Source organism: Schistocerca nitens, chromosome 1, assembly GCF_023898315.1.
Source record: "Schistocerca nitens isolate TAMUIC-IGC-003100 chromosome 1, iqSchNite1.1, whole genome shotgun sequence".
In the NCBI taxonomy this organism is placed as follows: Eukaryota; Metazoa; Arthropoda; class Insecta; order Orthoptera; family Acrididae; genus Schistocerca; species Schistocerca nitens.
The window spans coordinates 202,530,186-202,545,484 of record NC_064614.1 but is presented as its reverse complement, the minus strand read 5'-3'; the positions used below and the strand labels follow the sequence as shown (position 1 = coordinate 202,545,484).

The window sequence follows — 15,299 nt, the reverse complement described above, 5'->3', positions numbered from 1 at the left end:
CTGCACAACACTTTTGTCAGTTCGGTTACATTTCTGCGGTATGTCTACAAGTTCCTTTTCTATTTTTGTTCCTTCATTGTATCTCAGCATACAAAGTTTATGACTGTCATCCGTGAATGTGCCCTCGCTACACCATCCTGCAGCCAACAACGGAGAGCGTATTGTGGCTGTCTTTAGTTTAACGGATGAGCATTAGTGGGTTGACAGTTGTCTGTCACTTCCACTAACCTCACATTGTGGTTCTGGTTGTTGTTGCTACTGTTGGGTTGGCCGCCCTGCCTCCCCGATGGTGTATTTTGATATTGTGTATGGCTCTGGTTTTGCGGTGGTCGGTTGTAATTTCCTGACATGTTCTGTGACGAACCTGGGTTGGCGTTCCATTGTGGCGCTGTATTTTGTTGCCACTGTGGTGTCGGTTCATTACAACCACGCCACTGGTTTCGGTTGTTCCGCCATTGCGGATTGCCGTTACCATTATATCCATTACTCATGCGTCCATCATGATGTCTCTTTCGATTTTGACCATTATAACCGTTGCCGTTATAACCATTGCCATTGTTTGTGCCTCGTCTGTTGCCGGTGCTCTTGCCTATTCCCGTTACCATTTGGTACTAAGTTACTACCGCTACTGTGGCTGCTATTGTAATCGGCTTTTTGTTGATTACAGCCTGCATGGTTCCACTTGTTTTCGGTTTTCATATCTTCGATCAATAAGTCAACAGAATCCACTATTTCCATGAATTGTTCTATATCGTATTCCGGCACATTGATGAAATATCTTTTAATTTCACTGGGCCACTTCATTTTTATTAATCTGATTATGTCACGATCGGACATTGGCTCGTCCCAGTACCTGGTTTTGTTTATATACTTTTCGAAATATTTGCGTAACGTTCCCATCTTAGGATTGTACATTTCTGGACTGTACAACTCGTTTCGTAGTCTTTCTTGGACGCTATCGGACCAGAATTTTTGCAAGAATGCACCTTCAAACTGTTGCATCGTTAGACATTTTTCGGACACGTCGGTAGCCCCCAGTGCCGCGTCACCTTGAATAAAGGAGACCACGAACTGTATTCTTTGTCTTTCCGTCCATGTCCTGGGACACACATTCCTGAAGCTCTTAATAAATACAACAGGGTGGACATTTCGTTTTTCGCTATTGAAGGGTTGGAATGTCCTGTGTTTTGTTACATTGTCCTCTTTTTTGCACATCTGATTGCTACATTCTGGGACATTCATCACTTCGTGATGTGCGCTGCACGGTATCGCATGTTGTTCGTGCTCATAATTCGCATTAGGTTGCGGTTGCGCACTCGCACCCTGCCTACCGTCAGCGTTATTACAGTAATCAGTACGCGGAGTCGGTTCATGATCTGTACGCCACTGTTTACATTGCTTTCCAACGCTGACAGTCTCCGTGCGACCTCCTGTTGCCAATTTGGCAACTCCGCTGTCACACGGGATTTGATCTGTGTTAATTCGGCGTGCAGTGCGGCAGCGCTAGCGTCAATATTTACACTCGCGGTCGCAGTCGCTTGTTCTACAGCTGTTTTTACGTCGCTTTCAATCTTTGCAGATATCTCGCGATCCTTTACTTCTAGCCATTCATTTAATTCTTTTTCTACTTTTTGAGCTTGCACTTCCAAATATGCGTCAATACTTTTCCGTGCATCTATCTCTACATTATCTACGCGGTTGGTTAAAGTCTGGACATTATCTTCAAGCCTAGCCTGCGATATCTGTAATTTTTGCATTTCGCCGGCTAAGCTTTGCACAAGATCGGTTATTTCTTTGCACGCGTCCCTCATCTCGGCAAGTTCGCTTTGGATACTGTCTAGTTTTGCTTCAGTGCGCTGCTCTTGCTCAATGAGCTTTTGCGTTAATTTTTTCTCCTGCTCATGCAGCATCTGAGCTAGTTTTTGATCTCTTTCCCTATCTCATTCTTCTAACCTGCGCAGAAATTCTGCAAATGGGTCTGCAATCGGTGAGCATACTGGTGCCCCGCTTAATCTAGCACTCGATTGGCCCCCCTGCCCAGGCAGTGGAGTTGTTACTCTATTCCCATTCTGCTGTGGAGCGTCATTCACCGTCCACAGATCCTCGCCCCCCCGCTCCGGAAAGTATGTTATCCGAGGCGGTGGCTTGGGATTCGTTTACGTATTGCAAATGATCCTCACTTTCCATATTAACAGAATTTTGTTCCTCTGGTACGGATGCTTTAGGTTGTCCTATCTTACCCATACTAAATTCACTTTAAGCCACTGACGAATCTTTAACACTGATACACACACGATTAATTATCCCCTCCAAAAATAAACACATAAATACACAAAACACCGAAGGTATCTCATGTGCACATGAGTTCGATATTCCGCACAGAGCTACACAGGATGCTTGCACAATAGGCCTTACCTTACTTATTTTTCTTTCTCGCAATCCTTTTTCTTTTCTACACTTTTTCCTCTCCAGATCTCCTCAGGGTGTGGTTTTGTTGTTGTACATGTAAAAGAATTCATACAAGCATTAATATTTTACAACAATTAGACACATACATAATTACATTCATTACAATAGAGTCAGATTTCGTAAATTTCGTATTTTCTTTAATCGAGCCCCAAAGTTGCGGCGCCAATCTCACATCCGTCGGCCGTCGTACTTTAATATATATATATTATTATTGTTATTATTATTTGATTGTTGCCGACTTACGTGGTGGGCCTTAATAAAAATGATATTCCATTTAATTTTGATTTTACGATTAAATGCTTTCCTGAAGTTCTCCTTTTTAACAATATTAATTTCAAATTATTCGCTACGTTAATGAATGTTAGACTCGCTGAATCTTAAAACATGAGCATATAAGTTGTACAATGTAATAAACTTTTCATATTAATTTCCTCGGCTAGTCAGTTCACCTTAAAGCACAAGATCTTCAGTTATTAATTACAATTGCGGCTCACACACGCGCGAGAGTATTTTTCTTACCTCCGTTAACCATTGTATTGTAGTCGGAGTCCTGGCTCTGGGTCTCGGCTATGGTACTGAAAATAAGAATCTTAAAGCTAAGTATTTTCTGCAACGTCGGGCGGCTGTGGAGAAAAATTAATATTATGTTAATAGCGGGCGAGTTTTCCGCTTCCGCTAATTTTTTTATAAGTTAATATCGCCACGTAATGGCGTCGTTGGCTGCATCGGCCGCTGCGATTGTTGAACTGTAAATTACTTGAATGCAGGTTAATTCAAGGAAGGCGGACATGAAATCGGGATCACCTCTTACAAATTAAAAGTGCACAATAATATTAAATCAGTATATTATATGCTTAACTCATACAAATATGCTTACATTTCCCAGCACTCGCAAGATGTCCCTCTATACACATTCAAGACAAAAGAGGAAGACAAAACGACTAAAAAATTAACAAAAGAGCGTATCTTGTCGTCTCTTGAGATCATTTTGTCATAAATTATTTCTCTGCATTTGAAACTTGGACAGAGAGATTATTACTTTACGGCTACATGATAAAAATATATTATTCAATTTATAAATACTGTTTTTAAGTCTTTTCGTAATATAGCACTGGGGACGCTATACTGTCAAAAGATAGATGCGCAAAGCATACAACTACTATTACTTCATACATTAGCAAAAGAACTTGCCAAGAACTCAAAAAATTCTGGTCCTACATAAAGTTTCTAAGTGGGTCGAAGGCTTCTGTCCAGTCATTCGTTGACCACTCTGGTCTAGCAATAGAAGACACCAAAAGCATAGCGGAAGATTTAAATTTTGCATTCAAGAGAGCATTTGTGCAAGAGGCTGTTACAAGTCTACTGTTGTTTGACTGTCACACAGACCCCTGTACGGAGGACATCACAATAGGCATCCCTGGCTTCCAATTTGGTTTTGCAGTGTGTGCTCTGTAGCATTGGCTCCTTACTTAAATTGCATATATCGTGAATCTGTCTTCCAGCATGAAGTCCCAAGATTAAGGAAAAAAGCACAGGTGACTCCTGTGTATAGTGTATAATAAGGATAAAAGAATGGATCCGCAAGTTTGTAGACTAATATCCTTAACAACAGTTTGCTGCAGAATTCTTGAATGTATTCCCAGTTCAGATACAATAATGTCCCTTGAGACAGAAGAGCCTGTGTCCACAAATCAGCACAACTTTAGAAAACATCGGTCATGTAAACTTAATTTCCTTGTTCCTTGCATGATAATTTGTGAACCATAGATGAAGGGCAAAGGCAGAGTCTCTATTCTTAGATTTCCGGAAAGTGTTTGACACAGTGCCCTTGATACATGAGTGACTTCAAACTTCATAAGCAATAGAATTTAGTACATGCCTCGACGGCAAGCGTTTATCAGAGAAAAGATATCATCAGGAGTGCCCCAAGGAAGTGTGACATGACTGCTCTTATTTTCTGTGTACATAAATGAACTGATGGACAAGGCAAGCAGCAATCTGCAACAATATGCTGATGATGCTGTGGTGCACAGGAAGGTGTCATAGTTGAGTTATTGGAGGAGGATACAGGATTACTTAGACAAAATTTCATGTTGGTGCGGAGAATGGCAGATATCATTAAATGTATTAAAATATAAGTTAATGCAGAGAAGTAGGGGAAACAATCCTTTAATGTTAAAGTATGGCATTAGTAGTGTGCTGCACGACAGACGCATCGATTAAATATCTCGGCATGACATTGGAAAGCGATACAAAATGGAATGAAGACAGGATGGTAATGGGGAAGGCGAATAGTAGACTTTGGTTTCTTGGGAGAATTGCATAAAAATGTAATTCATTTATAAAGGAGACCACATATAGAACATTAGTGCAACCCATGCTTGAGTACTACTTAATTGTTTGGGATTCCCACCAGTTCAAATTAAAGGAATACAACAAAGCAATTCAGAGGTGGGCTGCTGGATTTGTTATTGGTTGGTTCAGTCAAATTCTGTTTGTGAAACACTATTTAGAAAAACCAGAGAACCGACGTTTGAAGTTTACTGCAGAACAATTCCACTGCCTCACATGTGCATTTCACCTAAGGTCCATGAAGATAAGAGAAATTAGGAACTGTATGGAGGCATGTAGAGAATTGGTATTCCCTTGATCTGTTTGGAATGGAACAGGCAAGAAAATGACTAGTTTCAGGTACCAAACTAATGATTTCTTCTTGCCTTAGTATGTTTCCTTTCAACATATTATCTACTTCAGTCATCATCAGTTATTTTGCTACCCAAATAGCAGAATTCATCTTCTACTTTGTGTGTCACTTCTTAATCTAATTTCATCAGCATAGACACTATCCAATCCATTAGACTGCTCTTTAGAGTCTAGAACACGTGACATAATGTTATCAGCAAACACCAAAGTTCTTGTTTCTCTTCCATGAGCACAATTCCTTTTCCAAATTTCTCCTTGGGTTTCTTTAATGCTTGTTTAGTATGTAGATTGAATAACATGAGGTCTAGGCTACAACCTTGTCACACTCCCGTCTCAACTACTACTTCCCTTTCATGTCCTTAGGCTCTTGTAACTGTAATCTTGCTTCTGTAGAAGTTGTAAATAACCTTTTGCTTTTTGTATTATATCCCTGCTAACTTCAAAGTTTCTAAGAATGTGGTTCAGTTAAATGTCAGTAGCCTTCTCTAAAACAACAAGTATTATGAATGTAGGTTTGTCTTTCTTTGACCTATTTTCTAAGATAAGGTGTAGGGTCAGTAATACCTCATGTGTTACTTTATTTCTACAGTGAAGTGATCTTCTCAAGATTGACTACTTCCAGTTTTTTTTTCATTCTTCCGTAAATAGCAGCTATGACTTGTTGAAATGATGGTTCAACGTTATTCACCCTTGTCCTTTTCATTTTAAATTATTGTATTCTTCTTGAGATCTGAAGGTAATTCCCCTGTATCAGATATCTTGCACAGCAGGGAAATTATTCTCCCAGTATCACATCATTCATCTCATCTTCATCTACTTCCTCTTTTATTTCTACACAAATCAAAAAAAGTTTCGCATCACCCCAGTTCCCATAACTCCTGAAGGTAGACATTTACTGTGAATATTGTGTCACAGACACAGTCCCTTTGACTGTTCAGAAATGTCACTAAACCTACCCAAAGATGTAAACAACCATGCACGAGCAGCACCTATTAGATGAAGGGGGCCGGCATCTGATCAGTTCCAGTCACTCCACCAGGAAGGAGGTACACAGCTCTTGTTGTCTGTAGTTCAATCATGCCTAGATGGTCAACACCGTGGTTCGATCACGTCTGCATTGTTACTTTGTGCCAGGAAGGGCTCTTTATAAGGAAAGTGGCCAGGCGTCTCAGAGTGAACCAAAGCGACGTTGTTTGGACTTGGAGGAGATACAGAGAGAATGTAACTGTCGATGATATGCCTTGCTCAGGCCGCCCTAGGGCTACTACTGCAGTGGATGACAGCTACCTACGGATTACGGCTCGAAGGAACCCTGACAGCAACACCACCATGTTGAATAATGCTTTATGTACAGCCACAGGACATCGTGTTAAGACTCAAACTGTGTGCAATAGGCTGCATGATGCGCAACTTCACTTCCGACGTCCATGGCGAGATCCATCTTTGCAACCATGACACCATGCAGCGTGGTATGGGTAGACCTAACAGCATACCAAATGGACCGCTCAGGAGTGGCATCACGTTCTCTTCATCAATGAGTGTCGCATATGCCTTAAACCAGACATATGTATATATGGCGTGTGACGAGGGCCTCCCGTCAGGCAGACTGCCCGCCTGGTACAAGTCTTTAGATTTGACGCCACTTCAGTGACTTGCGCATCGATGGGGATGAAATGATAATGATTAGGACAACACAACACCCAATCCCTGAGCAGAGAAAATCTCCGACCCAGCCGGGAATCAAACCCGGGCCCTTAGGATTGACAGTCTGTCGCGCTGACCATTCAGCTACCGGGGGCGGACTAAACCAGACAATCGTTGGAGATGTGTTTGGAGGCAACCCGGTCAGACTGAATGCCTTAGACACAATGTCCAGCGAGTGCAGCAAGGTGGAGGTTCCCTGCTGTTTAGGGGTGGCATTATGTGGAGCCATTGTACATCGCTGGCAGTCGTGGAAGGTGCCATAATGGCTGTATTATACATGAAAGCCATCCTCCAGCCAATAGTGCAACTATATTGGTGAGGCATTAGTCTTCATGGACGACGGTTCGCACCCCCATTATGGACATCTTCTGAATGACTTCCTTCAGAGTAATGACATCACTTGGCTAGAGTGGCCAGCATGTTCTCCAGACATGAACCCTATCAGACATGCCTGTCATAGATTGAAAAGGCCTGTTTATGGATGACATGACCCACCAGCCACTCTGAGGGATCCACGCCGAATCCCTATTGAGGAGTGGGACAATGTGGACCAACAGTGCCTTGATGAACTTGCATATAGTATGCCAAAATGAATACAGGCATACATCAATGCAAGAGGACCAGCTACTGGGTATTACAGGTATCGGTGTGTACAGCAATCTGGACCACCATCTCTGAAGGTCTCACTGTATGGTGGTACAACATGCAATGTGTGGATTTCATGAGCAATAAAAGGAGCAGAAATGATGTTTATGTTGATCTCCATTCCATTTTTCTGTACAGGTTCCAGAACTCTTGGAACAGAGGTGATGCTAAACTCTTTTTAATGTGTGTATGACGATTATCTCGATTTGATTCCCTTATATGGAACGGCTGAAAGCAAGGGGAAACTACAGCCGTAATTTTTCCCGAGGACATGCAGCTTTACTGTATGATTAAATGATGATGGCGTCCTCTTGGGTAAAATATTCCGGAGGTAAAATAGTCCCCCATTCAGATCTCCGGGCGGGGACTACTCAAGAGGACGTCGTTGTCAGGAGAAAGAAAACTGGCATTCTACGGATCGGAGCGTGGAATGTCAGATCCCTTAATCAGGCAGGTAGGTTAGAAAATTTAAAAAGGGAAATGGATAGGTTAAAGTTAGATATAGTGGGAATTAGTGAAGTTCGGTGGCAGGAGGAGCAAGACTTTTGGTCAGGTGATTACAGGGTTATAAATACAAAATCAAATAGGGGTAATGCAGGAGTAGGTTTAATAATGAATAAAAAAAATAGGAGTGCGGGTTAGCTACTACAAACAGCATAGTGAACGCATTATTGTGGCCAAGATAGACACAAAGCCCATGCCTACTACAGTAGTACAAGTTTATATGCCAACTAGCTCTGCAGATGATGAAGAAACTGATGAAATGTATGACGAGATAAAAGAAATTATTCAGGTAGTGAAGGGAGACGAAAATTTAATAGTCATGGGTGACTGGAATTCGTCAGTAGGAAAAGGGAGAGAAGGAAACATAGTGGGTGAATATGGATTGGGGGGAAGAAATGAAAGAGGAAGCCGCCTTGTAGAATTTTGCACAGAGCATAACTTAATCATAGCTAACACTTGGTTCAAGAATCATAAAAGAAGGTTGTATACCTGGAAGAATCCTGGAGATACTAAAAGGTATCAGATAGATTATATAATGGTAAGACAGAAATTTAGGAACCAGATTTTAAATTGTAAGACATTTCCAGGGGCAGATGTGGATTCTGACCACAATCTATTGGTTATGACCTGCAGATTGAAACTGAAGAAACTGCAAAAAGGTGGGAATTTAAGGAGATGGGACCTGGATGAACTGAAAGAACCAGAGGTTGTAGAGAGTTTCAGGGAGAGCATAAGGGAACAAGTGACAGGAATGGGGGAAAGAAATACAGTAGAAGAAGAATGGGTAGCTCTGAGGAATGAAGTAGTGAAGGCAGCAGAGGATCAAGTAGGTAAAAAGACGAGGGCTAGTAGAAATCCTTGGGTAACAGAAGAAATATTGAATGTAATTGATGAAAGGACAAAATATAAAAATGCAGTAAATGAAGCAGGCAAAAAGGAATACAAACGTCTCAAAAATGAGATCGACAGGAAATGCAAAATGGCTAAGCAGGGATGGCTAGAGGACAAATGTAAGGATGTAGAGGCTTGTCTCACTAGCGGTAAGATAGATACTGCCTACAGGAAAATTAAAGAGACCTTTGGAGAGAAGAGAACCACTTGTATGAATATCAAGAGCTCAGATGGCAATCCAGTTCTAAGCAAAGAAGGGAAAGCAGAAAGGTGGAAGGAGTATATAGAGGGTTTATACAAGGGCAATGTACTTGAGGACAATATTATGGAAATGGAAGAGGATGTAGATGAAGATGAAATGGGAGATAAGATACTGCGTGACGAGTTTGACAGAGCACTGAAAGACCTGAGTCGAAACAAGGCCCCGGGAGTAGACAACATTCCATTAGAACTACTGATGGCCTTGGGAGAGCCAGTCATGACAAAATTCTACCATCTGGTGAGCAAGATGTACGAGGCAGACGAAATACCCTCAGACTTCAAGAAGAATATAATAATTCCAATCCCAAAGAAAGCAGGTGTTGACAGATGTGAAAATTACCGAACTATCAGCTTAATAAGTCACAGCTGCAAAATACTAACGCGAATACTTTACAGACGAATGGAAAAACTGGTAGAAGCGGACCTCGGTGAAGATCAGTTTGGATTCCGTAGAAATGTTGGAACACGTGAGGCAGTACGAATGGAAAAACTGGTAGAAGCGGAACTCGGTGAAGATCAGTTTGGATTCCATAGAAATGTTGGAACACGTGAGGCAGTACTGACCTTACGACTTATCTTAGAAGAAAGATTAAGAAAAGGCAAACCTACGTTTCTAGCATTTGTAGACTTAGAGAAAGCTTTTGACAACGTTAACTGGAATACTCTCTTTCAAATTCTGAAGGTGGCAGGGGTAAAATACAAGGAGCGAAAGGCTATTTACAATTTGTACAGAAACCAGATGGCAGTTATAAGAGCCGAGGGGCATGAAAGGGAAGCAGTGGTTGGGAAAGGAGTGAGACAGGGTTGTAGCCTCTCCCTGATGTTATTCAATCTGTATATTGAGCAAGCAGTAAAGGAAACAAAAGAAAAATTCGGAGTAGGTATTAAAATTCATGGAGAAGAAATAAAAACTTTGAGATTCGCCGATGACATTGTAATTCTGTCAGAGACAGCAAAGGACTTGGAAGAGCAGTTGAACGGAATGGACAGTGTCTTGAAAGGAGGATATAAGATGAACATCAACAAAAGCAAAACGAGGATAATGGAATGTAGTCAAATTAAATCGGGTGATGCTGAGGGGATTAGATTAGGAAATGAGACACTTAAAGTAGTAAAGGAGTTTTGCTATTTAGGGAGTAAAATAACTGATGATGGTCGAAGAGAGAGGATATAAAATGTAAACTGGCAATGGCAAGGAAATCGTTTCTGAAGAAGAGAAATTTGTTAACATCGAGTATAGATTTAAGTGTCAGGAAGTCGTTTCTGAAAGTATTTGTATGGAGTGTAGCCATGTATGGATGTGAAACATGGACGATAAATAGTTTGGTCAAGAAGAGAATAGAAGCTTTCGAAATGTGGTGCTACAGAAGAATGCTGAAGATAAGGTTGGTAGATCACGTAACTAATGAGGAGGTATTGAATAGGATTGGGGAGAAGAGAAGTTTGTGGCACAACTTGACTAGAAGAAGGGATCGGTTGGTAGGACATGTTTTGAGGCATCAAGGGATCACAAATTTAGCATTGGAGGGCAGCGTGGAGGGTAAAAATCGTAGAGGCAGACCAAGAGATGAATACACTAAGCAGATTCAGAAGGATGTAGGTTGCAGTAGGTACTGGGAGATGAAGAAGCTTGCACAGGATAGAGTAGCATGGAGAGCTGCATCAAACCAGTCTCAGGACTGAAGACCACAACAACAACAACATATGGACCCACGATATATTACTTACTCCTTTTCCTTTCTCAGCTTAGTGCAGGTTTGCAATATGAAATTTTGTTATTAAAATACAGCAACTTCTCTTTTATCCATAGGTCTTGTTAATTTTTCTGTAAGTGGCATCTGACTTTCTCCTCATTATGCATGGTTCGTGCATGGAAATAAGCTCAATGAAAAGTGAAGTAAAGAAAATGAGCAGGAAAGATGGAGGATGCAACTTGCAGTGGAAAAGTTATTGAAGAAGTGGGTTGTTTCAAGTATATAGGAAATAAATTAACTAAGAAAAGTAACATCAAGGATGCAATTTCTGAGAGAATAGAAAATTGTTCAAATTTTTTTCATTATGTATTGGACATAATTAGAAATTGGAAAATATTTGCCAAAGCAAAGATCATGATATACAAGTCATTTGGCAATTTTGTTCTGTGGATCAGAATATCGGACTTGGACAAAGAAAGATCTAAATGGAATACAAGCAACAGAGATGCACTTTCTTTGAGGGATCCTGAGTAAGATGAGGAGGGGTAGGATAAGGAATGAAACAATATGAAACACTATGCAGATCAAACACCTAAAATAAACTGTGTCGAGAAATAGGCTTAAATGTTTTGGCCACATTAAAAGAATGTGACCAGAAAAACTTTCAATAAGAGCCATAGAATGGACAGAATCTGGACAAAGACCAATTGTAAAACCACAAAAAAGATAGACCAGGTGAAGGATGATCTGAACCGAAGAGGACTGCAGTGTGAGGAGATGCTGAACGACAGACAGTGAGGGAAATGAAAAGCTTGGAAAAGTCTCTGTGAATGACCTGCGGAAGTAGAAACATTTCAGGAAGAAGAAGAGGAAGATTATGATTAGTTGAATTTTTTGAATAATTTGCAAATATCAGTGACCATTATTCTAAAGGTGTCAAGATAAAATCGACAAGGCAGTCTGTCTTCTTGTCAACTTCCACTTACAAAAGCTAAGGACAAATAATTCCTGTTAAACAGTGTTTCTTATTTTACATTTTTGCATGGAATATCTACATGTAATCATTTTATTATAACTTATTCATCATCAACATTTTTTACACTAATCTGTTCTGCAATGGATATTACTCTGAGACATTCTTTGCTGCAGCAAGGCCCCTCTTTCTTTAGCCTCATCTGTACACAGTAGTCAGTCATATGTCACATAAAACAAATTGTTATGAATATTTCACTGCACTTCTTTAGCAGTTGTACAAAAATATTCTTTCACACTCTTTATTTCATTTTATGTTTGCAGCCAAGGTTCACTTTGTTGGAAACAATTATCATGTTTACTCTTGCAAATTTAATCGTGGAATGTATGTATACTTTCAATATATGCTAAAGTAAAAGAACAGGTCACCATCCTCATCCTGAAGCAGCAAGTGTAGAAAACTTTCACTTACATGTCTGTCAGCCTTGTAGCAGTTATTGTTTTGTTGGCTGCTAAATAGTTGGGCCCTCGTGTCGGAAATAATATAAGGTATTCAGTTGTCACTTTTAAAAATTTGAAGTATTTGCCCAAAAGTGTAATTTCATTCGCTCCCGGGCAAAATGTTCCATGCTGAGTAGTATTAAAGCGCATGATCCTATAGGCGCACACATTGCTTAATCTTGTACTATCAGTAGGTTCTCATAGTTCTGTTGTGTGTTTCAGATGGAGTTTAGAACCAGACTGGCACCGCACAGGGCAGTGGACTTAAGTGAATGTTACGTACTTAATATTCGGACATGTGATGGCATATATTTTTGTATGTGGTTTATAGATGTTTAGCTTTGATATTGGGATTTTTGTTTTCTGGTTGATTCCAGTTTTTATGAAATGATGAGAAAGGTATGTAGATATGGTTTGGATTATGCTCTCTCACAGCTTAAGATACAATGCAACAGGGACCAACAAGGAGGGAACAATACTTAACTTCTATAATGCAGGAAGTGACCACTATGGAAAACTGTGCGTTTCTCTGTATGTTTGTATGGTATGCATGTATTAATGTATGGAATACCAAGAATGTTTGACATGTAATTATGAAATACCCCTCGTGAAACTAAACTAAATAGAGTAACTGTCAGTCTTATGCCATGGAAGTGCCTTCTGAGAGTGAATGTTTTAAATTTTATCTGACTGTGACAAAGAAGGCCATTGTAGGTGAAATTTGAATCTGTGTATAAAAAACACACACACACACACACACACACACACACACACACACACACACACACACACACACACACAGAGAGAGAGAGAGAGAGAGAGAGAGAGAGAGAGAGAGAGAGAGAGATTGCACGAGTTCCATCAGTGTATTCATGTTGAAAGGGTTATTTCTCTAAGACAATAAATGAAAATCCTGCCACATCTAGAATTCTCAAATTCTGTAGCAGAAAATGATGTATATGTATTTTATTGGTTGATGTTCCTTGGTATATATTGTACTTAAAAGTTTATGTTCCTGATACAAAGTCTTCCAGACATATATGTATGTTCATTTGTTATGCAAAAATAAAATCTTATTATATGCCATGCTATTTCTTTTATGTGTTCTAAGTGAAATTAAACTTAACACAAATGACACCAAATCAGCCAAGATAAATGATGATTTTTCAATACGTATGAAATAAGATTTAGTTCTCACATTCTTACAACATATTACCAGGAAAAATCTGAATCATTTCCAAAATCGGAGATACATATTGCTCAGTTCAGAGGAAACATGGCTGTATTTCCTGACCATGGTGGTATAATAAGGGGAGTTGTTATGGCTTGAACCCAATGCCCACCATGTTAGTTGCCCCCCAAACATTAACTTCTGATGGGAATGCTTGGATCAAAAAATGGCAGCTTGTGTCATCTACAGGTGTACTAATCTTTCTAATTTTAGCCTAAAGTCTACAGGAATTGCATAGCATTTGTAAGTGGACTCTTGCAAATAATTTTTGCTTTTAACAATGTAGGGAAAGACAGATTGCTACTTACTGTAAAGAAGACATGTCAAGTTGCAGACACACAATTAATATACTCACATATAGCTCTTTGCTGAAAGATGTATGTGAGTGTCTTTATTTGTACTTGTCTGCAACTTGATATGTCTTCTTTACAGTAAGTAGCAATCTGTCTTTTCCTACATTGTTGATATTCCCACCTGGAGCTTCCATTGTTTTATATTTGCTTTTATATAGATAAATTTTGGTTGTGCTGTTTTCTTTTACTATAATGGTTTTATTTATGTCATCTGACTTTAAATATCTTACCAGTGCAGCTCAGATAGCTCTTTGTGAGAAGAAGATTGAAACAGACCAAACATAAAAAAAATAGGTTTTCAGCATTTTCAAGAAGAGAACTTAGCCTGAACATCAGTTTCATCAGTCCGTATTAAGGAAAGATGATGGATTATGAAAGCAGCCTTTTCACATCACGTACTTCTCTTCTTGGTAATTCACAATGTATAACAAAAAAAAAAAAAAAAAAAAAAAAAAAAAAAAAAAAAAAAAAAAAAGAAAGTTATATTTTCAAGGCAAAATGTGTCATATTATCGGATCAAATATATTTTCAAGACCAGAAAAAGTCTAGAAATGTCTTCCTCAAGCTGTGATATTCACAAAAGCACTTTCACATTTTCTATTTAAAACAAATGTTGTGTGCACATGGCAGAAATTAAGAAGTTAAAGCAATAGTAAACAGCAGTCTGCTAGTTTTGGTGCTTCTAACATGCCGGCATCAGCATCAAAGCAACGTACAGCGTAATTCTGTATCACCATCTCCCCTTATTATACCTCTGTGGTCTTGACTATCCTGTCCCACATCATCATAGAGGAGAAATACATGTATGATTGTCAAGGTGATATAAACAGCATTCAAATTTTGCTGATAGTTTTTGTTTAAGTGTTGCCATTCAAGCTTTCAGTGAGGAAAAATAGTGTTTTAAGTGTGTTTTGGTCTGTCGTGAACTTTCACTGTGGACCAAGGAAATGTGACAGTGTAGCTTAGCCTATCTAAATAGGCAGATTACTTAGCAGCACACAGTGATGTGTATGAATAGTTGTAGGGAAGGCAGTCAGAATAACGCTACCTCCAAAACACAACTAGCAAGAAGTACAGTTGAAGATAATAGTATTCCAACATTCAATATCAAGAGCCTGCGTATCAGCTTCTGGTAACCACCAAAACAGCACCATGAATGCCTGTAAGTCGGGTCAACTGAAGAATGGGACACAACAAATTATCTTTGACTAACGACGTCATATTCAAAGTCATTGATGATAATATGCTTATTTCTGCGCCATAGAGAATAAACTGTTATCGTGGGAAATGAAGCAGCAAATTGTAAGTTTAATAATGAATAATTCAATAATGAATGTGGCATTGAAAGAAACAAATTGTGTATGTGTTTTG

General features: G+C 39.5%; 1 protein-coding gene across 1 annotated transcript in view; it reads left to right on the top strand.

Annotated features, from left to right (window-relative positions):
- LOC126245770 (formylglycine-generating enzyme) overlaps nt 1-13,191 on the top strand; it is a 117,668-nt gene extending 104,477 nt beyond the window's left edge. Inside the window, exon 5 of the mRNA XM_049948343.1 lies at nt 12,567-13,191. The gene's annotated coding sequence lies outside the window, so the exon portion shown is untranslated. The remainder of the gene's footprint in view (nt 1-12,566) is intronic.
- The last annotated feature ends 2,108 nt before the right edge of the window (nt 13,192-15,299 follow it).